General features: G+C 47.3%; 1 protein-coding gene and 1 long non-coding RNA gene across 5 annotated transcripts in view; one reads left to right on the forward strand and one right to left on the reverse strand.

The window, feature by feature from the left end:
* Positions 1 to 6,720, reverse strand: part of LOC142020275 (uncharacterized) — a 55,214-nt gene extending 48,494 nt beyond the window's left edge. For both annotated transcript variants that reach the window (XR_012647340.1, XR_012647339.1), the window contains exons 1-2: positions 6,502 to 6,720; positions 5,483 to 5,675 (exon numbers count right to left, since the gene is read on the reverse strand). This is a non-coding gene — a long non-coding RNA (uncharacterized LOC142020275). The remainder of the gene's footprint in view (positions 1 to 5,482; positions 5,676 to 6,501) is intronic.
* The window catches only part of LOC142020271 (ligand of Numb protein X 2-like), a 41,836-nt gene continuing 26,136 nt past the window's right edge, over positions 6,474 to 22,173 (forward strand). For 2 of the 3 annotated variants that reach the window (XM_075007981.1, XM_075007984.1), the window contains exon 1: positions 6,474 to 6,530. The gene's annotated coding sequence lies outside the window, so the exon portion shown is untranslated. Of the gene's footprint in view, positions 6,531 to 6,902; positions 6,983 to 22,173 lie in introns of those variants that run through there. The other variant, XM_075007983.1, reaches the window with a different exon arrangement.

Here is a 22,173-nt window from a genome sequence, read left to right on the forward strand (position 1 = left end):
TGCTGAGTTAAATTATGACTGGCATGTTGTTCCCAATCTGAGTCCCATCCACACATAAAAATGCCCAAGTCCGGTGGAGTGCTGCTTCTAATTCAAGCTGGCTGATCCATCATTTGTTGTTGGCTGAAGCTCAAGTTACCACAACTCATCAGCCACTAAAAAAAAATCTCTCTGTGTTGTAATCCAATTAGTGTACTCTGCAGCTGGAGTGTAATTTTGGCCATTCTCAGCAGAGCTACCCTAACTTGAAAGGAATGAACTTAAATGTAGACAACTCAGATTAAACCAGTAATGAAGACACAGCCACCAGGGAACCCACACCACACAGTGAACAACTGAGCCCATTGGTGATCATGACTTATTAAACCAAACAAAATTTCCATATAGGTATCATTAATTCCCACTGCATATTCAGTATGTGGTGTCATATTGTCCACTATATGGAAAATAGGTTCTCATAGCAGATAAAAATTTTCATGGAGTTCCCACTAATGGAGGTGCCCAATAGCTTAATTCCCAAGAGTTGCTCCCACATGGAACTTCACAGGGGTCTGTCCTTGTGAACCCCTAAATCCACCCACATGCAATGGCAGATATTCCACGAGATCTGTCAGAATTAAGATAATCCTCATTTCTGGAGGTTTTTAACAACGTTAGACAAAGTTAGACAAACACTTCCTAGGGACAGTGTGACCTGAGGACCTGGTGATGTTAACTGTCAGAGGGCACAAGAGATGCCTAGGGTTTTACAGGGATCCCTTGGGTCAGATATATGCATAACAGTTCACCAAAGAGTGGCAAGTGAAGTCTCTACCAAGATCCAGGAGTCCAGTGTTCATCCTAATCATTATGAAATGTGTACAAAGATATGTATCTCTACTGAAAATTCTGTTCTTAAGGTCTTGGAAGATAAGGCAGGTCAACAACAGATGACATACTTCAGACATGTTCCTTCCAGGCTGGAGGTAACAGATGCCTATCTCCCTGTCCGGTTGCGTGTGCATTGCCTGCCCCACAATGGAGACCTATTTGTATTCTGAGCCAGGTGTCAAGCAAAAGATTGTAAAATCTACAAGACAGAAAAATCTACAGGATGAAAATGAACAGCAGGGGACTGTCCTGTTTATAAATGAAGACAAAGAATGGGACCCATGGAAGACAAAGGACAACATTGGGCCCTTTACCTAGAAGGCAAGTTGACAGCGTATTGGTGTCATCAAGCACAGCCAGAGTCAAGCTGCTCTGTAAAACGTTGCAGGGAGTTTCCATGTCTACCTAACATGAGAATACCTACTTAATCATGTCTAAGTTCTAGAACAGGTTATGATTTTATTTTATATGTAACCATCTATTTCCAGTATACTTGCTATTATTTGAATCTCTATGCTTTGTTTAGAAAGCCTATTCTTGGTGTCACTATACACTAATCTGAATTTTGTGTGTTAAGTGGATCTATGATCTGACTTGGAATTGGTTAGCAGGATGCACTATTTCTTTAGAAACAGTCAATATGGGAATCCTGCAAGTGTCCAGTGGACCAGGGACTGGACCAGTGTTCCCCCTAACTTTTTCCATCCATGAGTGGAATACATTTTGTTATGTGCACCAAGGCATGAATGGATGTGCACCACCACTAGAAACACATGATGCCCACTGTGGGTGGCTATGGGTGCTTTGCTAATCAGCTATGCAGCACCTGAATGAATTTCTCCCGAGCAGCTGCCCAAGCACTCAGCTTACAGGGAACACTGCACTGGACCATCAATGGAGTCACTGAGATGGCACAGGAGTTGGAGTATTCTTATTACTAACCTGTAAAATAACAGTGTGGCTGACATTGCCTAGAGGGGAGCGCTTGAGCTGACCAGGGCTGGTGGAGTTGTGGAGCTGATACACGGCTGTTCTCAAGGCTCTTTCACAGGTGGTTCAGACCCCTTTGATACTGTGGTGATGAGGGTTACATATGTACCTTGATAGAACATGACTTGTTGAAGGATGATATTAAGATAGGGTGCTCTGTGGGGTTTGGGATACAGTGGGATGATGCAATGGAAAATAACTGTTCCTTCAATCACTCCTGGTGTGGAACAGAATGGGATAGGTCTCGATGGCTTTTTTAGGTCTCTTCCAGCTCTATTGTTCTATGATAAGCTGCAGCCTTAAATCAACTAATTTATTTATATAGTGGTATCTGAACATGTGCCTTGCAACTGCAAGTCTTTTGAATTATAAATCAGGGAACTGAGGTTTCCTGACTGACTGGAAAGGCTTTTCTCCCCACTTCTGCGAGGCACCGCCTCCTTGCTGCTCTGATTGGCTGGAATTATGGCCAGTCAAAGCAACAAGAGGGCAGTGCTTGGAAGAGGTGGGGAGAAAAGCCTCTGTAGGGTAGAGGTTCCCAACCTCTTCAGTAACACAGCACACTTAATGAGCTAAACAACTGCATGGCACACCCGCTTTTTTGGGCTGAATCGATTGCTCAGAAACATCACATTTACTACACTTAATAGTGCTATGGTCTTACTAAAGAGGTTTCCAACATAGTAATGCATACAAGCTAAATGAAGATGAAATGCATTAATGTTTTTACACCATCTTAGTGAGCACAGACACATTTTTTAAAATTTGCTCAACACCATGCTAGGGGTGTAGAGTAAATGAGTAACCACTGAAAGCAGGCTCCTCTCCCTGTCAGCCCTTTGGAGTCAGGACACAGCATTTAAATCGCATCCTAGCTCCAACAAGTTCCTGTCTTCCCCCCTCTCCCTTGCCACAGCAAGGAGCGGAGATGGGTATTTCAGCTATCTCCTGGCACGAACAGGGTCCTATGAGGTTGGCATTTCCCCTCATGGTGGCTCTGCCAAGAACCATATTTAGAGGAAATTGACAACATTTCATGGCATACCTGGATAGTTCACAATGTGCCATGGTATATTGCTTAAAAACCACTGCTCTAGGGAGCTTTTCACCACGCTGTTGTTCCCCCAGCTGCTGGAGGGGGTAGCGATGTTGGTGTGTGGAGGTAAGTCCTCCCCCACCCAGACCTGCCCTACCTCAGCCTGTTCCTGCACCCTCCCTCCCACTCAGGCCCCACCTCCAGCCCACTCCTGCACCTTTCCTCCTGCCCTGACCCCTCACCTCCAGCCTCCTCCTGAACCTCCCCCCCACTGTTGCCCCTCTTATGCACCTCCCCATCAGATGCCCCAAACCCAGGCTATTCCTGCACCCTCCCTCCCAATCAGGCACTGTACCTGATCCCTGGCAGCTCCCTCCCATCACAATACCCTAAACCCCTCATTTTTGGTCCCACCCCAGGCCGCCAGAAAAGTTAATCTAGCTTGGGAGAAGCCCTGAACCTCAGTCCCCACTTCTCAACTCCCTGCCTGTGGTGTTGGAGCATGAAGGGAGTGCAGTGTCTCAGTCAGGAGCCACATGACTTAAGGTTTTGGTATGTGTGGGTTTTTTTTCCCTTCTCACGTTCGTGTGCCTTAATTGATTTTTGTGTGCGTCATTTGTCTCTGACCCAAAAAAGGTTCCAAACCTCTGAGATTGCGAGTACACTTATAAAGTTTGCAGATGATACCAAGCTGGGAGGGGTTACAAGTGCTTTGAAGGATAGGGTTATAATTCAAAATGATCTGAATAAACTGGAGAAATGGACAAGGACAAGGACAAGGACAAAAACAAAGTACTCTGCTTAGGAAGGAATGATCAGTTTCACACATACAAAACAGGAAGTGCCTGTCTAGGAAGGAGTACTGCAGAAAGGGATCTAGGCATCATAGTGGACCACAAGTTAAATATGAGTCAAGAGTGTAAAACTGTTGCAAAAAAAGCAAACGTCATTCTGGGATGCATTAACGAAAGTATTGTAAGCAAGACATGAGATGTCACTCTTCCATTCCAGTCTGCACTGATTAGGCCTCAACTGGAGTATTGTGTACAGTTCTGGGCCCCACATTTCAAGAAAGTTGTGGAGAAATTGGAGAAGACCCAAAGAATAGCCACAAAATTATTAAAGATCTACAAAATATGACCTATGAGGGCAGAATGAAAGAATTAAGTTTGCTTAGTTTGGAAAAGAGAAGACAGAGAGGACATAACAGCTTGCGGGTACCTAAAAGTTGTTATGGGGAGGGAGAAAATTATTTTCCTTAACCTCTGAGAGTAGGACAAGAAGTAATGAGCTTAAATTGCAGCATGGAGGGTTTAGGTTGGATGTTAGGAAAAACTTCCTGTCAGAGTGGCTAAGGACTGAAAAAAATTGCCAAGGAAAGTTGAGGAATCTCCACTGTTGGACATATTTAAGAGCAGGTTAGACAAACATCTGTCAGTGATACACTCAATGGTGCTTGATCCTGCGGGGAGTGCAAATACTCAAGGTCCTTTCCAGTTCTAGTATTTTATGAGTCTACTCTGCTGCAGGGAACCTAAAAGCTTCAGATTCCATGGCTGAAAAGCTGACTGCAGGCTCAGACTGTCAGGAAGCCTGGAAGCTCTGTGATGCCTGACACCAAGGCAGCCCACTTGGAAGGACTACCCTGTTGCTGTGGATCCTGAAAGCCTGAGTTCCTCAGAAGCCTGATAGGTGACCTGGTAGAAAATCATGCAGGGCTCTGTCAAAATCCAGTCTGTGATTTAGCAAAAGTTTGTTGAACCCAATATATTTTTGCAAGGCATTTCAGTTTCAAACAATTGGCATAGTCAGAGAAAAACTCTGGCATCTTCCAGTCTCTGCTCTGAGCCCTCCAACCCTCACAGCCCCTTGCCCTCACTCCTTCATCACAACCTCTATCCTGAGCTCCTAAACCTATGCCCTGAGCCCCCCACAGCCTCCTGCCCTTTTCTTCCCTTACTCCTGCATCCCCACCCCTGCCCTTCGCCACCCCACAACTGTTATTTGCCTGTCCTGAGCCCCCCCACTATACCTCCCACCCACTTCTCTGAACCCCCACAAGGACCCAAGCAATGCCAGGTACATATGCAAAATATGTTCTGCAGGGTTTTTTTTTCCAACCAGGTCTATTAAAAACCTCCTTTTTTATTTCTCTTTCCTCTAGTATTTTGAATTCCGTTGGGTAAAAGTGGCATATACCAATCAATCACCTTTTCCAGTCTTAAAAAGAAGGATTCACACAATTTGCCAGTATTTGGTGGTATTTTTACATTGATCATTTAAATATATTAGATAACAGTCTCAGAATCAAGGAGGCACGATTAGAGAAAGTCTTAAAAGTTAAATCACGTCAGAGGTAGGCACCTGCAGAATACCTGAGGAGTCTCAACCTTTTTCTTTTTGGGGCCACCCCAACATGCTATTAAAAAAACCTCCATGGCCTACACGGCAACTGTTTCTCTGCCTATCCAGTAGATTAAAAGCTATATGAAATTGACAATTACACAAGTTAAACACGTATACATACAGAATTCTCTTTTTTAAAGGGTAATATAGGTACAAAAAATAAGTTTTTGTTTTACTTACTGAGTGTGAAACTTGTTCCTAGTGCTGATCAACAGTTCTGTCAAGATGTGAGGAGTATCTCTGACAAGCACATTGCATATGTCATGGTCAATGTATATCTGGGTTCAGCACTCTTTCCATTGCTGTCATAGCTGAGAGCTGCACAGCCTCTCCATCCATGCTGCAGGGTTTGCCTTCAGCTCCTTCAGTCCTGCTAGGTAGAGCCCATGCTTGGTCTTTCTGCCCTGAGGCCTGGCAAGTCTAATGCCTATAACCTTTGTGCCCCCCCCCCTTCCCCCGTGAACTCATTGAGAACCACTGCCCTGAGAAACTGTCCAAACTCACAGACAGAAAGACACAGGCCCTGTAACAGTTCAAGGCTTCAACCTACTGCAAAAATGCCAAGTGCTTAGTCGGCATGAGTTTAACTTTACACTTTACAAACAATCCCACCCAATGGATCAGGAACTAGGACGACAAGCAACATATGAAGGAAAGGTGATACAGCTAAGATACATATAATTAGTTATGCTTGGCCAGACTCATACAAGCTGCACAGTGACAGTCAAATGCTTCTCAGTCTATCCATTAATAACTGGCCTGCAACTGACCCCTCCAACAAGGTAGGACTTGGGGGGGGCGGGTTCTGACGCGTGCAGCAGCTTAATATGGTCTCAGGCCTGACTTTTGTCCCCCCCCTCATTTCTAAGAGGGCACACTGGGGAGTGGCACCAGCTCAAGGCCATTCTCTGACTAGTGAGGACAGGGAACTTCCCTCTGGAGGGGAGACTGGGCCTGTGGTAGCTGTAGAGGTAACAAGGGCAAGGCACCGCCCCCGGGAGAGACCAGCAGGAGGACACGGGTGGGTGCCCATGCCAGGGGAGACGCCAGAGAGGAAGTGGCAGAGGAAAACACTCAGCGGCTGAGTGGCGACTGAGCCGCCTCCCCTCTTGCGAAGGGAACTTCCTAGTGTGTGACACCAGCGGCTGTGAGGAAACCGTCCAGCTCCCTCCCGCGCGCTGAGCTGTGGGGAAGCCTACCTCGGGCTCCGGCAGACCGCGCCCGCCAGGTGCTCTGGGCTGCGGCCGGGAGGCGCGCGGCGGGGGGAGGGGCAGCGAGCCAAAGTTTCCGCGCGCGCGCGCACGGGGGCTGGGTTGGCTGGTGCCCCGGGCGGGAGCCTGTCACCCGCCCCCTCAGGTAGCTCGGCGAGGCGCGCGTGAGGGGGCCGGGGCCGGGGCCGGGGCCGGGGCCGGGCAGGGCAGGGCAGAAGGGTGGGACGGCCACGCGGTGCCAGGTGGCTCCGGCCGGGCGAGGATGGGCCGGGCTGAGCCCAGCCCCGTTGCTAGGTGGGAGGCGGGGTCGGCGCAGACACCTGAGCGGCTGCGCTGCCTCCTCCCCTCACGCTGGTTTCGACTTTCTGCTCCGCCCGGAAACCCGCCGGCCGAGCCGCGCTCGCCGCCGTCCGCGGGCTCCACCACAGGCCGGGCCGGGCCGGGCCGGGCCGGAACCGAGCGCCGCCAGGTGAGTCCCAGCCGGGCCGGACTGCTTCGACGGTGGGTCCCGGGGGCTCCCTCGCCGGTGCCCGGCCTGAGGCAGAGAGCTGGGGAGGGGGTGTGGCGAGTTGGGGGCAGTAGGAGGGAGCCGCTGCCCAGCCCGGCTCCGCTCCGGTTGCGGTTCCGCGCTGAGGCGCTCAAGGGGGCCAGCTCCCCCGGCGATTGGCAGGCCGGCTGCCTGCTAGCGCCTGGGCCGTTCTCAGGGGACAGGGCTCCCTCAAGCCTGGCGGCAATTGACAGATCAGGCTCCGCTGGTCTCCTGGTGACGAGGGACGTCCCTCTCCGGCGGCCCCCGTAACTCTCGCGTTTCTTCGTTGACTTCGGAGAAGGCACTTTTGTTACACGCTGCCCCTCTCGCTACCTTGGCGAGCAAGGCGCCGCTGGAGGGTTGTGTGCCGGTCAATTGGCAGGGGTTGAGGGGCGGGGTAGCTCAGGGGTTAGCGCATCAGCCTTGTAGACCGGGGGCTTTGCAGGGTCTGGCTCATCTGGGAGAAAAATAAAAAAAAAAAATAAATTCCTGCTGTGAGCATAGGGGACTGGACCCCATGGCCTCTGGAGTTCCCTTCCAGTTCTATGATACGAATTCAGATTTTAGGAGCAAATGGTCGTTAAAGATACATGTGGTTGTTAGTAGCTTTGGCAGTCCTGGCACGTCGTTTCCCATAAAAACTAGTTCCAGTTTTTTATTGCAATATTTGTAATGATGGTTTTTCTAAGTTTACATTTTGTTCTTCTATAGCAAAAGTTCATGTTTTAGGATTATATGATTTAAAGGCCGATAGATTTTTATGGATTAGTGACAAATTTTCTTCCTGTTTCTTTTGATCTGTGAATAGGATGTCCTCTGTGAATTTATTTTGCTTCTCTAGGCAGCACTCTCCTGCTTTTTCACATGTTGCCGCTTGTGTGTATAACTTAATTCCCAGCTAAACAAAACTGCAGAAATGTAGCACTTTGAAGGCTAGCAAAAATGATTTATTTGGTGATAAGCTTTCGTGGGACAGATTTGCCAGTTTTTATTGCAATTGTTTTTGGACCTCTGTACTTATGTACCCTCCCCCAGGTACTGAGAGGAACCCATCCTTGGGGAACCCCTCTCCCGCCAAAAGGGGAAACGAGTTCGGCATGTGGCACCAAGAATCTAAACTCATAGATGCTTGGGTGGGGGCTGCGGACCCACTCAACAGGCCCTGGCCAGGAGGCCTAGCCACTAGGCCACCTGGTCCCAGGTGCAAACTGCTCACACCCCCACACATACAAATTGAAATTTTATTATCGATTCTTGTTTGTTTAAATAATCCTCCATCCTGCAAACACTGAAACACATGCTTTATTCTTCTGTTACTTCACTTGTTGCATACATCTTTTTTCCTTTTAATTTTATATCCTGTTGTATACTACATCTAGCTGTGACATGTTTTGGTGATGATCTTTATCCTGACAAGTTTACTGTTTTGTGCTGCTGAAATCAAAAGTTTTTAAAATGCATTATTCTGCCACTTCTTTGCACTGGTTGAGTGGGGAGCACAACTTTTATTTCACCTGCTTTGCCTTTTGATGAAAGTACAGCGTTGTGTCTCCATGTTTTTACAATGAGACGGCAAATGCATGTTACTCACTCTCAGGTAAAAAGATGAACAAAGTGTGATGGCTATTGTGGGGGTAATACTGCTTCTGTGCCATTGGAGGTAACTGTATCAGAATATCTAGTTAATGGTTTTAGTTAAAAATGCTGTAATAGAGGATCTGCCACCCTTAATTTTCCTTATTTTTATTTGCTAAGGAAGCAGCTACATGGACCTATTGAAGGGGTGTGAAACCTAATTTGGGTTGGGGTCCTCTAACCTACAGAAGAATCAGTAAGGGGCCACACAGACATGAGAAGCAAAAAAGAAAAAAAAACAAACAACCCTCATTGGCTTGGGCTGATCCCAGGTGAGACCGAGGGGAAAAAAAGCCCTTACAGATTTGGCCTCCAACTGAGAAGGGTGGGGGGAGACACTGCCCTCACACTCCAGCCCCAGATGGGCACAAAGGCTTAGGACTTACCCTACAACTGGACTAACCCTTCTGGGGCTATTTTTTTGGGGTCCCCTCTAGTCTCTGGGGTGGGGCCAAGAAAGAGGGGTTCAGTGTGTGGGGTTCTGGATATGAGTGGTGTGGGGTCTGGATGGGAGGGAGGGTGCAGGAGTGGGCTGGGGTCTGGCCTCTGGATGGGAGGTGGCAGGGAATTGGGGCACCTACCTGGCACAGCTTCCAAGTGGGCCTGGGTAGTTCCTCCCAGAACTGCATGCTGCAGAGAAGCACCTTGCAGGCATTGCATGTGCACACAACACACCCCGCCACTGCCAGTCGTCACAATTCCCAGCCAGTGCGAGTGACAGGGAGGGAGTGCCTGCAGGGAGCCCTTCCCTGCAGTGTGCAGGGCTGTGGGGAGCTGCTTCTTTCCCTCCTGTTAGGCAGAGCCTGTGGGCCAGATCCATATCGATAGAAGAGCAAAGATACAGTTTGATAGGCTACAAGAAAAATATTTTCAGCTGATTTTAAATATTGTGATGATGTGTCTCACCACAAGGGCTGATGACCTCATGCAGAAACAAATGGTGTTAGTTACTAGAGGTGTTCTGTATTTTTGCTGCAGATGTGTAGGATATTTTCATTGTAAGCAATTCACCTGGCAAGTCATTCCATGTTTACTCATCTGATAGGTGAGCCAATTGGAGCTCAAGCAGGGAAATATTGTTATATTTGCTTAAAACAGCCGCCTGATACCAGGGGCTGATCCACATAACAGCAAGCACACCTGCTGTTAGGGACAGATTTGCTGATGTTATGGAGAAAAGAAGGACGCTGACATTTTTAGCAAGATCTGAAGCAGCCAAGCATGTATGCTCCATAGTACGGCCACCATATAGAGCAGGGGTGGGAAATCTCTGGTGCAACAGCTGCTCATGGTTCATCACCATTTGTTGCTGGCAGGTTGCAAGACTGTTTGCTCACCTGAGCATCCACAAGTATGGCTGCTTGCAGCTCCCATTGGCAGTGGTTTTCTGTTCCCATCCAGTGCACCACTTTCCGCAGCTCCCCTTGGCTGGAAATGGTGAACAGCAGCCACTGTTCCAAATTGTCAGTGTGGTAAGCACCAGGATAAATTGTCCATGATTGGAGACATTTAAGAGCAGGTTAGATAAACATCTGTCAGGGATGATCTAGCTGGTTCTTTGTCCTACTGTGAGTGCAGGGAGTGGACTTAATGCCATCTCAAAGTCCTGTCTATGATTCAAAAAATTCCTGATGGACACTCTAGATGCCTAAATTCACATCCCACTTACATTTTCAATTGAAGTTTTCTTGCTGCCTTAGTTTCTCCCTCTATGAGCATGTGCACTGCTGCTTTACTCTATGCTTACCTCTTGCCTGTGATTTAGACTGATCACAAATCAGAAAAGATAAGCATTCACCCACCTGTCTAATGTGCAGTAATTGATTGCTCAAAGCCTGCCCGCTAGCTCAGGTCCCATTCAAGATCTGTCTGGAAGAGGAGGCAGATGCCCTGTTTTCAACCACCATTTAGCTAGATTGACTATCCATCCTGTATTCGGGATGCCAAAAAGGCATCCCTACTTATTTTTAAAAGGGCCTAATTGTTCCGTATTTGCCCCCCACCTGCTGAATTTTTCTGCCGGCAGCTTCTGGCTGGAGAACACTCAGCTGCCCCGTCTGTGCTGCTTCCTCAGGGGTCCTCGAGGGTGGGCGGGTGGCTGCAGTTTCCCCGGCGTTGTGGGAGGAGGGGAGAGCCGGCAGCCACCACTTCCCGAGGGCTGGTGGGGGGAGTGCTGGTGCTTCTCAGAGGGTAGGGGGTGGGGAGTGCCAGAAGCTGGTTTAAAAAAACCCTCAAATGAGAGAAGTTTTGCAGTGACAACTGCAAGTATGAATCCTGATTTGTTTCCTGCTGATAAAGCAAAAACTGCTTGGGGTGGGGGTAAAAGTACTGCAGGAGTGTGAACGTCAGCAACAGGGCTGTGTTGACACAATCTCCTGCCCACCCCCATCACCCAAATTCTTTCTCAGACTTCTTCCTGCACTCCAGTCCCCTACTCTGAGCTCCTTTTTGCACCCAGCCTCCATCCCAGACCCTGAACTCCCTCCACAGAAAAGTGCAGTCCTTGACTACTTACCAAAATCTTGGCATGGCCCCTCCATCAAAAATTATTGGCCACCCCGATGTAAGGAATCTAGCTAAGGCCTAATAGAGCACATGTTGGTCCTATAATTTTTTTTTCCTAGGTACCTAAAAGTTGGGCATTATAGTGTTCAGCGTGACAATGCCTAGTCTCTTCCTGATTTTAGTCCCTAGGTCTTTACTGCTAACAAAGGTATTTTGGGGTTGTTTTTAACTAACCTTCAGAGTAGGTGAAGGTATATGAACTGTCCTGAGGTTTAAAACAGAAGAGAAAAAAAACTCACTATGCAATTCAGTTTCTTACTGATAAAAAGATCTGAAAAATGTCCTTGAAATAAGATCAGTGGGCAAAGTGCATGTGTGGCAAAGTACAGCAATTCAAATTTTGTTTTTTTTGAGTTTGTGCAACAGTGACAATGAGATGAGGAGACTGTATAAGAAACCAGGTAGATTTTTCTGCTTAACAGCTGTGTATTGAAGGGTATTTGTACATATTCAAAACTGTTTACATTGCCGTTCAATATTCCAGTGTTTTGTATGTATTAAATGATTTACTTTAGGTCATATTTTGTGGTTTTTATGTGAAACAATGGAAAAAGACTAGTAAATAACACCTTCATTCAGGGTTTTATCTACAATAGCCCTGATGTTTAACTCTGTAGAATTCTTTTCCAAAGTCATAATACCTTTGTGTCCAAGTTTAAAATAGAAATTTCACAATGATAGCACAAAGTGATGGGGGAGCCCCCATCTGTCAAAATTTGCTATTCCTGAACCAGAGGCTAGAGAGGCAAAATAGCAAATTTTAAAAGGCAGGAAAAGAGAATATGTAAAGTGTCAGTACCTATTACAGGTTGAACCTGTCTCATCTGGAATGCTCTCATCCAGCAACATCTGTAATCTCATATGATTTTATTAGCTGGAGGACCACTTATTGTGGGTGTGACCAAGTTTCTCCTGGTGCCATAAAGTTTGTTTACAGCCACCAATCCTGGCTCTCAGTGTTCTGAGCTGTTATTTAGCTTTAATTTACCCCTGATTGTCCTCTAAGAGTCCAGTAAGCAGTGGTAATGCTTAGGCAGTATTGACCTTCTGTAGTCCAGCAAATTCTTTGATTTGGTACGAATGAGGTCCTGAGGGCGCTGGACTAGAGAGGTTCAACATGTACCAGCTGCAGATTGTGCTAGGAGCACCACAACTGCATTTGGGGCCAGCAGAGGAGACCAATCAGTCAGCAAACATGTTCCCTGTGACTCAAGTGGGATGGGTGTGTAAGCAACAATGTGAAAAGCTCCATGCAGTCTGTCTCTTCAGTGACACCCTAAGACTTCTGCAAGTGAGTGAAATTTAATTCGAGGATTAAAACTTGAATTGGACAGCTACAATAGTAGAAAATGACTTTTTTAAATAGCCTCTAAAAGGGCATACTCTGAGCATTTACAGGCAGATTAATGTGGGTTTGCAAATCTATGTAGCTGATAAGTGCTGAGTTGTAAACATTAGAGAGTTATGGACAACCTCCATTCCCAAGGTTTCTGTAACACTCTGTATTCTACTGTCCTATTTGAATCCAGCTCAGCTGATGGTAACCAGAAGTTATTACCATTTGGTGCTATGTTGTGTGGCCTCTATGAAAGAAATGCCATGTACAAGAGTCCCTATGACAAAAATACTGCACAAAAATACTGCTGGTTAGCCACCTTCATGGCAGTCTTGGTGAAGGCCAAGAAGTTAATAGGCCTACAGAAAAAATCCTCTCACTTGTATGTCACAAAGCAAACTTGAAGAGTACTGGCAGGCAACAGTCCAGGGAAGCGTGTGCTGTCACTGCCCTGTTTTTGTGAATAAAATGTGTTCATTCTTCGGTGTTGTCACTTCAGCAACTTTAACCAGAAAGGAGAAGAAACAAACAGATAAATATCTGCTTATTCAGAGTGTAAATATGTACATTCTTTCACTCAACATAGGGTAAAAAAGGTTCTACAGAAGCTATTGATATTTCTGATGTTGGCTCCTACTGACCTCATCCTAGCAAAGTCAAGGAAATGCACAGTTGGAAAAACACTGTAGAAGGAAGCAAATTTTTTGTTGGTCTCTAAATTCGTTAACAAATTCCAAGCCAAGAAAATTCTCACATGAAAGGACAAAATTCTGTCCTAAATTAAATCTACATAACCATATTGAAACTAGTGGGATTGTGTAAGTGAAACTATGACTGTACTTAGTTCTCAGTATTTCTTTAAAAAACGATGTTTTTCTGCCTGTAAACATGAAAAAGGTGGCAGACTGAATTATCCAATGATCTTTTCTGTTCCTACTATCCAGCATTCTGAAGCTTTAAATGATGAGATGCTTTTCACTTGTCTCTTGCACATTCAATTAAGATATTGGACAAATCCAGAAAACAATGTTGTTTTAAAAATAATTTTAAATTCATAGTTTACTATGGGGGAAAAAAGAGAGGCTCAAACTTGGCTCTGATTGTTTTGCACCATTTCATGAGCACTGACCTCTATCTCCAGAAACTTTAACCCTGGCAGAATATCCTCCATAGAGTAAACCCTCAAAATGCGTGATTTCGAGTTGCGCTTAACTCGCATTAACACCAGTTAAGCATAACTCAAAATCCTGGGTCTGCACGGCCCCATTTCAACCCCCCAATCCTGTTCACCGCCAGTGCATGGCTCTGTCTCAACCCCCAATCCCCATGTCTGGCTCCAGATCACTACTCCGCATGTGCAGCTCTGGTTCAACCCCCTGCACGTGTTTCTGGTTCCATCCCCTCGCTCTGGTTCAACCCCCACCCTCCCCGGTTCAACCCTCCCTCCCCATGGTCCAGCTCACCACCCCGTGCATGGCTCTGGCTCAGTCCCCCCCCTCCCCACCCCCTAGTTCATCTGCCCCCCACATTAACCTTAACCTTCACCTTAACCTCCTGCCTCCCTAGAGCCCTAACCTATCCCAGGCTTAAACCCCCTGTCCCCTCCCATGGCTAGGGTGACCATATCTATCTGTCGTAAATATGGGATAGGGAGATATTGGGGGGGAAGGGCAGCTCCTCCTGGTTGCACCAACCCCTGGGGAAGCAGCGACCGTGGGCGCTCCCCGCCTGGAGCCCCAGGGAAGCAGCGGCCATGGGCTTTCCACTGGGGAAAAAGCTGCCCCAACTTACGTGAAATTTGGGGCATGTGAGGTTGTGTGGGAGTGCAACCCTTGTGTAAATCGAGGGTCTGATGTACATTGTCAGTGTTCTTGGAAGGCATAGATTGGGCATAGTAGCACAGCCAATAGTTGATGTTGCCTGGTACAGGTTAGAGCAGCCTGGAGGATCTATCCATTCTAGTGGAGGCCCAGAACTGGGGAATTTCAAAAGGGCAGTTTGCAATCTCTCTCTGTTCTTGGGCTGCCTCTTATAATCTGGCTCACCGTGCTAAATTCACGTTTGAGTCCCTAATGTGTCAGAAAGGTACTGATTGTGGTACCTTGGGCCAAAATCAGCTGTGGTTCTCTGGCATAAGTCATGACTTACACCAGTATAACAGAGCAAAATTTGTCTTACTGTGGAACTTTCACTTGCAGCTCTGCTTCACTCTCTAATTAATCTTTCAATAAAAAGTCAATATCCAGAATGTGATGTCACCATCTGTGGCTATGAAATTGACTGGGATGAATCATATTCCAATACATTGGATAAAATTCTGCTTTCAGATACATCTTACATATAAGAGAGGGTGGAATCTATCTTTGCTACTTCATTGCCACATTGCCAGATCACTTCTGGTGTGAGGAGGAGTGGGAAAAAAAAGGATCTCTGCAAATGTCCTATATAGAAAATATTCTTCTTATGAGTAAAGAAAATGGACAATTATTGCACAAGGATCTAATTCCGAACTATTAAGCTATGGAAATTAAGTTTTGTACGTGAATATAAATTAAGATATTTGTTCAAGCTATGTTAAAGTTTATAGGACTTTCATGTTATATAATCTAAAAAAGCAGCAATTGCAAATGTTTGATGTTTAGGTTAATTTTAACAAAAATTCTTTCAAATGAAACTATGCTTTCAAAGTAGGGTGGGAACTGCCATTTCAATGCTACCCCTGCCCCCACACAGTTTTCACTGATATATAACAACGAGTACTGTAGTGAGATGCTGTTACGAGTGTGGTGTCTGTTCTGATATATTGATAACCTTTGGCTGTGTGCATATTCATCCTCTCTGAATGCCAGTGCTGGCTCTGATCAGTTAGCCTGCACCACAGACTTCTGAGGGCTGCAATAACCGCAAATCAAGTGAGGTACAAAGGACTTGGAACTAAGCTTATTGTCAGTCGTGCATAGTTTCCAACACCCTGTGGGTCTCCAGTATAACTCACCAGTTTACACTCATACATGCATAGGCCATGACAATGGATGCAGCCCTGATACATGGCTAGGAGGTTCCGTAGTCCCCTTAGCTGGCTGACGCACCTCAGTTGATGATGCTTTTATACTCAGGTACATATAAGTTACATGTATATTATGTATCCTGGGACAACCCCTAATTGTAATAAATTGACACCTCTTGACATAGCCATATGGCAGCCACTACCTGGTAGATGTTGGTACCATCAAAACAATACTGTCCATCATGTTGTCGTAATGACCCTGTACTAAACCTGGGTTGGAATGTACCTGGTGCTAAGCTATTATCTATGGGGAGGGTCTTGGTACCACACAGGATGTGCAACCTTACTGGAATGTGGTGCTTTGGGGTAATGTTTTGATCTGTCCTGTCTCTGCTGCTGCTTTCCCAGAACTCTGGGAGAGGGTTGGTGGCTGCTGCCTCCTTCCCAGCTCCCCAGGCGTGGTGGAGCTAGGAGGAGCCAACCTCCTGCTCTGTATCTCCCTGTCTCTTGTTGGGACAGGGGCATATGGTCACTCTAATTAGGCCTTTAGCCTTACACCAAGCCTGATTCTCAAGCCTCTCATAACTACAGGTAGATCTCTTTAATGCTGAATTTTATAAAAGTTTCCCAGTTTCAAATATTATATGATTCTAGGAATGCTGTTCCTCATGAAATCTTCATGAATTATTGTGACAGGTGACAAATAATACTGCTTTCTTTTCACATGTATTATGTGGACAACCTCCAGATCTGATGTAAGCATTGACACGTTCAAGTTACTGCAACATCTGGCAGGGTTTTATTGGAACAAAGGCATATGCCAAAGACATGCCTCTGCACATTACACATTTAAAATCCTGTAAACCATAATGCTGACTTAGTGTTTTCTTCCTTTCTTTAAAATAAATGGAATTTACATACACAGGATGGACAATGTGTATTAGGAATGCCTATCCATGTAGTTGATAGACAAGTGGTCTTCATCCCTTCTTCTCAAAAGTATACCAGAACCTTAGAAAGAAGGTCTCTACTTACTACGTGGAGGAAGCATGAGTCTTAACTTCAGGTCTCCTAGTCTTTTTGTTTTGGACTTTGTATTTTAAATTGCAGAAGTTCAGATTATTATGTAAAGTTTAGATGCTTGATCCTTAAATTGAACCACTATATGCCTTTTCCCTTCTGCACAAAACTATTTGCTTACTGTTGTGAGTCAGTATGGCCTCCTGCAGACCCAGAGGCAGGGGAGACTATGCAGAGGCCCTGGTGGGCGGGGCCGGAGCCAGGAGACCAGAGGCCCGCCCCTCAGAGGGCAGGGCCAAGGGCTAGAAGAGCAAAAGGCGGGACTCAGGACCCATTCGGGCCTGGGCCTCCGGACAGGGAGGACGTGCCTGCACGAGCTCCGCGGCACCAAAGGGAGAGGGCCTGCTGCCGCCCAGCCAGGCCGGAGGAGCAAGCCCCCAGAGGCTCCAAGCAATCCCGGGTCCATATGCCCCAAGGGGACTACCCGGACTTCCCAGACCTACCAGGACCTTCACGCCGGCGGAGACCCCCTGCCTTGGAAGAGGCCCCAGGAGCGGGCTGCCCCAGAGTCCCGGCGGATCCTTACAGCCCTCAGACCCAGGATCGCCTCGAGTCTCCTGTATTACCGCCGCCCGACTACCCTAATGACATTGTTATGGACGACTGGCCGGAGCCCCTGAAGGTGGATGACCTGGAGGAGACCGACCTAGGGAGACCCCTTGACCAGATGGACTGGGACCTTCCGCCAGCAGAGGTTGAGGTAGGAAGTGGCCCGGGGAACGACGCTCACGAACCAATGGCAGTGTGTTGCGGTCTGGATCCCCACTGCCGGGGTTGCGTGTGAGCGACCCCCAGGACCCCGGGCCGGGTCGCAGTGGAGTGGGAGGGCCTGTGACCCCCTACCCCCCCTCCTGGACAGGGCCAGCCTGTGCTGGGCCTGCGCTTAAGCCCTTGTGTTGCTGCCCCGCCCCAAACTGAGGGCTGGGCTTGTGTTTAAACCCTTGGGTTGCTGCCCCGCCCCAAACTAAGGGCTGGGCCCAGAACTGTGCTAGTACTTGGGGACTGCTGCCCTACCCTGGACTGAGGGCCGGGCCTAGAGTTGTACTATTACCTGGGAACTGCTGCCCTGCCCTGGACTGAGGGCCGGGCCTAGAACTGTACTATTACCTGGGAACTGCTGCCCTGCCCTGGACTGAGGGCTGGGTCCAGAACTATATAACTCTTGTGAACGGCGGCCCCGCCCTCGGTTGAGGGCTGGGGCCTGTATGCTGTTGTAGCGGTGAGCCTCTGCCCACCCGAACTGAGTACGGGCTGGTGCTCTAACCCCCTTTTTGCTGCCGCCCGCCCTAGGCCAAGGGGCTGGGCGTCTCTGGACGTCTTACACTTACACAAACATCAGTTTAAGGCTGGCGTTAACCTTATAAAGGCTTTTTTTGTATACACATAGCTGCCAAGTTCAAATTGTGTATCTGAAAGAGGAGTGTGGGTAACGTTTAATTTCTAGAAGAGAGAGACAATGCATTGCAGGAAGGAACAGAAAACATAAAGTAACGTAGGGCCAAATCCATACCTGTTCCCACTGAATGTTAGTTCCCTCAGGAGTCTCTGGACAAAATTCAGCAGTGATATCAATTATTTTAAATAGTAAAGGAGATGCTTGAACAGACTTGACGTTGCATGGGTTTGTAAAATGTGGTAACGTAAGCTGAGAGGGGGCAGAAAGGGTGATGAGTGGAGCAGAAGACGCTTCTAATAAGAATGTTTAAAATGGTATGTGGCAGTCTGGAAGCAAAATGATAAAGCAGCCTGCTAGCTACTTTTCTTGATATACTTACCTCCATTTCTGCTTTGCTGGCATTCATTTTACACATTTTGAATTAAAATTAACTCAAAACTATTTTACCACCTAAACCTGTCTTCTGACCAGTTATTGTGCCTTTGAATCTCTGTTAAATTTGGCCTTCGAGAGCCATTTTTCAGGTCTTTGAGATCATCATCATTAGACACTTATGTAAATATGTAGAATGCCTTTTCAATAAAAAAGGTGGTTGGATGGAACCCATTTGGAATTGTTATCCAGACAGTGTTTATTTTACAACAGGGCTAGATTCTCTTTGTGTTACATGGGTATGATTTAGGAATAATTGTTGGAAAAATAAATTATACTGTTGTATGTACGAAGAGACTCAGACAGAATCCCTTTGCTTGAGAATATCAGAATATCCAGATCAGTGATGTTGCTGTATCATTAACCTGGGCCAAGAAGAGAACATTAATAAAATGTAGCAATAAAAGTTGCCAAATTCTGTGTCTGTCTTGTCTGGTTTGTTTTACTCCCCCCAGGAGGAAGCTAAAGCAATTGCTTCCTAGTAGAGTGCCATTCAGCAAATCAGCTACTCTTCCTTTGTAACGGTGTCATTTAATAGGCTATAACTTTAATTTTTATGGTCTTGTAACAAACGTAACTAATATTCTGTAACATTAAAAAACTTGCACCATATTGGGGACCTGATGTAGCACAGAGAATTTCTATGGGATGGTTTTAAAGTGAGAGGAGGAAATGGCGTACAATAGAAATGCTGATACCTCCTCAGTATGAACAAATGTTTACAACCAAGCAAAGCCAAATTGCACAGGATAAGAAAAAAAGCACACATAAGTCATCGGTGGAGCGGAGGTGGGTTACAGCAGTACCAAGCACTTAACATGGGTAACAAGTATACATTGTAGCCCGCCTTGCTCCAGATACATATGTTTTGTGAATTACACTAAAGCCAGTAAATAACCAGTGAGCAAATCTCCATGGCATATAGCAGAGTCCTAGTCTGTCACCAGAAGTCAATACAGCAGTGCCACTGGGGATAAGTCCGAAGATTTCAAACAACAACGAAATAGCTCAGCCTAGTTAAACTCAGTCCATCAGGTCCTGGAAGCCAGTGCTTCTCCTGACATGGTCCCTGGTCATCATCTGTCATATCCCTTGATGGTTCTCTCTAATTTCTCAGTCTGGTTGCAATCAGTCCCTGGTGTGGTGTCTTGTTGTCCTTGGTCATGTCCATTGGTGGTTGTCTCATGTCCCTCTGTCCAGTAGTAGTCTGTTGAAGTCTTGGTGATGGTCTTTGTCACCTAAGAGGAAAGCAAGGCCCAGGTCATGTCCCACTCCCTGCTAGTGGGAATCCAAGTAAAAGCTTCATAAAAGCAGAGCCTATAGTTCATCAGGGAAAGCAATGGAAGCAATCCCTGACCATGTCCCACATTGGTTGTTTGTTTCCCTCGTCAGTTGTCTGACTCTGTCATGGTCACCATCGATCGCTCTCCTGATGATGGTCTCTTTTATTATCTAGGAGAGAAGCAAGGTCTCTGGGAGAAAGCGGTGAGTCCCTGGCCATGACCCTCCTCAGTGAGAGTCCAAGTGATGCTTTAGTAAAACAGAGTCTGTCAGGCAGGATGCCAGTGGTGATCCCTGAATGTGTCCATCAGTGGTCGTCTCTGTCTTCACTCATGTTAGCAGTCAGTTGCTGTCCCACTGGTCTTCTGTTCAGGCATCTGGGGAATGAAGCAAAATGAGAGGGAGGAAAGAGAAAGAAAGATATGGCCCCTGTTGAGTTCATCTTCAGTGGGCGACCAGGCAAACTTTATTGGGGCAAAGTCTGCAGTCCATCAGGGAGGGCCCTAGGAGTGATCCCTGACTGTGTTGCTTGTTGATGTCTCGGTTGTTGTCAGGAGTCCCTCATAGTCCAGTACCTGTGGGGGCAGACAGCCTGTGGGGTGTAAATGGTTGGAGTCCCCAGCCATGCCTCTCTTTGGAGGACAGACCACTCAGTTCTCTCTAGTCAAAGGTTGTGATCCATGTCTGTGAAGGGGGAAGGTCTGTAGATGGTAGGCAGAGCATGATGAGGCAGACCTGGTTGGTATTGTGGTGCAGCTGCCAGGCACTGGAGTGGATCTGGCAGCTGCACAGGACATGAGGTGGGGTTTTATTGGTATAACCCCATCTCCAGTTGCAGTCCCCATGGATGGCACCATTGAGTGGGACACAGTTCAGTCGGGCACGGTGGATGAAGTGCCAGTCAGCAAAGTGTAAGAAGTTGCCAACACAGAGGAAGTGATTACTGGTATCCCACCTGCTGGTTACCTCAAACACCTTCCCCGTTAAGGTTTTTTCTTCAGGACCTCAGTATGGTGGTGCCAAATGGTGTCCTTGAGGACCCTCTCCAGAATGGTCCTGCCCAGTGGAGTGACAATGGTGTGGTATATACTGATGATTTTTGGGATCAACCCAGTTCCTGCCACTCCTTCCTCCAAACCCAATGGCTTTTGATCTTGCTCCCCACGTGGCATTGTGGGCACGGCACCAGAGCGAAGATACGTTTCCCCCTCTATCTTTTCTGAACTTGCCCTCGAGAGCTGCTCACATAGGTGGCAATGTCCTGAGCGGAGGGGGCCCTGGCAATCTGTTTCTGCATGGAGTCTCTCATGGCATTCTTTACGATGCTACACACTCTGGCATTGGGGCAGGTCAGGAGGCGAAAGACGTGGGCAATGATGGCCATGTTGCATAGGTCCCCCATGTGTGGCACATTGGCAACTCCTTGACAGTTTGAGATATAGATGACATCCATGCTGGCTCTCTGGGGGAGGTAGAGCCATTTCCTAACAACCTGATGAATGGTACTGTCTGCTTTGTTCAGAGAGCCCTTAGCTACTGCTGAGCCCCTCAGACTGAAGGAGGTGTGGGGGATCAGGAAGGTGTTGATAGCATCTATTTTTTTTGTCAGGATGTGAGCTGGGACTCATCAATGAGCTTGGGGTCATGCAGGATCTTCTGGATGGTTTTGTCTGGAGTCTGGTGTATCCTCACTCTGGTGGGGGTGCCCAGGTGCTGGTAGAACTGTCCCTCCTCCAGGGAGGAGGGGAACCATGGACTTTCCCTGAATGCTGAATGCCCTGGGCCTTATGAGGGTCTTCTTACTGAACTTGACTTGGAGGGAGGTGCACTTCCTGGCATTGAAGCACAGGCCCCTCCACTTGGCAGCACAGCTGGTGATGTGTAGCATCTGCTGGAGGCCTTCAGCACAGTTGGCTATCAGGACCAGGTCATCTGCGTAACCCAGAATGTTGATCCTTTCATCATGTAGGTTGAATCCAACCCCACAGCAGGGACTCAGGCTCTGGCCCTGCGTGCCAGAGGATCCCTGCAGCAGGGGCTCGGGATCTGGCCCCATTGCTGCACTTGGGCAGGGGCGCGGCAGCAGGGGCTTGGGATCTGGCCCCACACTCCGGGGTCCCTGCAGCTGGGGCTCAGGCTCTGGCCCTAGTGCCATGCTCTGGTGGGGGCCCTGCAGCAGGAGATCAGGCTCTGGCCTCAGTGCTGTGCTCCAAGAACCCCATTCGCTACAGTGCAGGCTCTTATTCGCCACATGTGGCAAGTGGAGACTGTATTGGACACTGTGGCTATAGTGTCTGGCTATTTGTAAGAGTCTGGGCTAGATTCTGATCTTTTACTTTGGTATAAATCATAAATAACACAACTGAAATCAGCGATACCACTTTTATTACAGTAAAACA

Source organism: Carettochelys insculpta, chromosome 13 (assembly GCF_033958435.1).
Source record: "Carettochelys insculpta isolate YL-2023 chromosome 13, ASM3395843v1, whole genome shotgun sequence".
NCBI lineage: Eukaryota > Metazoa > Chordata > Testudines > Carettochelyidae > Carettochelys > Carettochelys insculpta.